Source organism: Muntiacus reevesi, chromosome 1, assembly GCF_963930625.1.
Source record: "Muntiacus reevesi chromosome 1, mMunRee1.1, whole genome shotgun sequence".
Classification (NCBI taxonomy): Eukaryota; Metazoa; Chordata; class Mammalia; order Artiodactyla; family Cervidae; genus Muntiacus; species Muntiacus reevesi.
In genome coordinates this window covers 232,939,869-232,942,905 of record NC_089249.1, presented here as the reverse complement: position 1 = coordinate 232,942,905, position 3,037 = coordinate 232,939,869, and the positions used below count along the sequence as shown (strand labels likewise).

Sequence of the window (3,037 nt, the reverse complement as noted above, 5' to 3'; positions counted from 1 at the left end):
CTTTAGACAACATAATATTCATATAACAAGATTCACAGTCTATGTGTAAACATTACACCAAGTATCTGAATACAAGACTATTTATTTTAATAAAGTTTATATTTAAAATAGAATTTTAACCTGTCTACTCACAAAACCTAATTCAAAACATGATACATTTATCTTTCTAGCTGATTTGATGTTACTGTTTTACAAATAATCCTCAATTTGTAATTGTTTTATATTAAGAATATGTCCTAAATGAAGTCTATTATTTTTATCAGAAAACAGTTCCCTTTATCCTTAAAGAGTGCTTTTTAAAATCAAGGCACCAACAAGAACTACTTTCAGATGGTACAGAATTTCTTATTTCTTGAGGACTCTGCGGTTGGCCATTTCTTTGTTAGTTACCTGCAGCAAGACATCTTCCTGTGGCAAACAGGAAGAAGCTCCATATTGGCTTCTCCTTCCATAACTCCCACTTCTTCCAATGACTTCTGAACCAGAGTCTCTTCAGTCATATGGTTCCCCATGTTCCTACTACCACCAAAGTTTCCACTCTTCACTGGATCATAGTTAGAAGACTATGGGTTATAATTTCCAAAATCATAATTTCCATAACTTCCATAATTTTCTCCTCTATAGTTGTCATAACCACCTTTGTAGCCCTCACCCTGGTTGCCATATTCAAGTCTTTCACCACCATATCTTCCCTTTCCTCCATAACCAGGGCTACCTCCAAAACTGCCACCTCCAGTTCCTCCTCCATACCCATTATAGCCATCCCCAAATCCACCAGGACTTCCATATCCATCAGACCCTACTCCAAAGTTACTTCTAGGCACTAGTCTAAAATTTTCACCACCACCACCACCATTAGAATCTCTAAAACCAAAGACACCTCCTTTTCCATTTCTAGAACTTTGTACTTCCTATATTTCTTGTCTAGACAAAACCTTTCTAACTACTGCATTATGACCTAGATAGCATGCTATTTCTGCAACACAATCTTATCCACAGGATCATGGTTATCAAAGGGAACAAATTCAAATCCTCTTTTCTTTCCAGACTGCCTATCAGTAAGTATCTCAATGGTATCAATTTTTCCATGTTCCTCAAAGTAATCTCTTTGGAGAAGGAAATGTCAACCCACTCCAGTGTTCTTGCCTGGAGAATCCCGGGGGGTGAGGTGGGGGTGGGGCCCTGGTGGGCTGACATCTATGGGGTCGCACAGAGTCAGACACAACTGAAGTGACTTAGCAGCAAAGTAATCTCTAAGATGATGTTCCTCAGCATTTTCTTTATTCCACCAACAAACAGCTTCCTCACAGTTACATATGCGTGGGTATGTGCACTAAGTTGCTTTAGTCAGTGTTCCACTCTTTGTGACCCCATGGACTGCAGCCCGTCAGGCTCCTCTGTCCATTGGATTCTTCAACCAAGAATACTGGAGTGGGTTGCCATTCTCTCCTCCAGGGGATCTTCCCGACCTAGGGATCGAACTTGCGTCTCTTATGTCCCCTGTTTTGGCAGGTGGGTTCTATACCATGAGCACCACGTGGGAAGCCCCATAGTTACATGAACCCCTGGCTTTCCAGATTCCTCTCTTGGAATAGCACGTTTTGGCTCAACCACTGTCCCATCAACTGAATGAGGTTCTGTGGCCATGGCAGCCTCAGCCTCAGCCATGGATGAAAAAGTTACAAAATCAAGCCTTTCTGATCTTTTACTTGCAGGATCCCTCATTATTACATCTGTAAGTTTTTCTCGTTGTTTGTTCCTCAAACTTTCTTCTATAGTTTCAAAGCTCAAGCCACGGATAGAGTTTACGGAGTAGTTCCTTTTCTCTGTCCATCGCGGACTCAGACGCTTCAGGGTGCATCTACAAGTAAAGAGACCTCCGCGGAGGAACACGAACCGGACTCGTTCTGATGCCGGGGCGAGAGCTGCCGCCGCTGGAGAAACAACACTGACAAAACCTCTAGGAGCACCTCAGCTGGGGTCTAGCGCTGTTGCTACTCTGTATAACATTTTTTAAAAAAAGAAAAGATGCCTCCACTGGCTGGAGCTTGGAGATGGTGCCTGTCAGCCAGTAGGCCCCTGATTGTGTACCGAATTAGATTCCTGTCAGACAGACACCTTCAGGTAAACAAATGGCAACCTAGTCCAATATTCTTGCCTGGAGAATACCATGGAAAGAGGAGTCCATGGGGCCCCAAGAGTCAGGCACGACTTAGCGACTAAACCACCGCCACATATAGTCTGGTGGTGGTTTCCAGATCTCGCCGCCTCGCTAAACCCTATCTGGGTGAATTCAAGTGTGAGCCCTTTAAGAGGCGTCTCCCAGGTTCATGTAGCCTTGTGGTCTATGGACACAAACCCTGCTAGTTTTCAAAGTTAGATGTTTTGAGGAGCCGACTCTCAGGTACAGGTTTTGAAAGTTAGGGTGCTGTGTGTGGGGATCAAACTCCGTTCCTCAGGGAGAAGCTCTGGGTTTTCTATTCACTCCTGATTGTGGGTGGTTGTGCTGGGGACGGCCTTTACGGGGAGATTGTGTCCCAACCGTTCCCGTTTGATTTGACGTTGCTGCAGAGTCGCTGTGCCCACGGGAGGGCATGACCCAACCTCCTCCAGCGTGGCTATCTTGAATCAGAACCTCTCTCTTCTTGAGCCAGAGCGTCTTTCTTCTGCTCGGGGACATGAGAGCTCCAGGTTCTCGGACTTTGGACTCAGAGACTTATACTAGAAGTGCCTTGGTTCTCAGGGTCTCAGGCCCGTCCTGGATTATCCCAATGGCTCTTCTGGGTCTCCAGGTTGCCTCCAGGTTGCAGGTTGTCAGACTTCTCTGGCTTCATTCATAATGTGTGTGCGTGTTTGGTGGCTAAGTCATGCCAGACTCTGCCTGCTAGCTGCCTCTGTCCATATGATTTTTCAGGTGAGATTACTAGAGTGGGTTTTCATTTTCTACCTCAGGGGATCTTCCCCACCAAGGGATTGACCCCCTGTCTCCTGCATTGGAGGTGGATTCTTTACCACTGAACCACCTGGAAATCCCTCA

The 3,037-nt window shown here is 45.2% G+C and overlaps 1 pseudogene; it reads right to left on the bottom strand.

The window, feature by feature from the left end:
• Positions 1–492: 492 nt before the first annotated feature.
• On the bottom strand, positions 493–1,834 carry LOC136158339 (heterogeneous nuclear ribonucleoproteins A2/B1-like; annotated as a pseudogene).
• Positions 1,835–3,037: the final 1,203 nt, after the last annotated feature.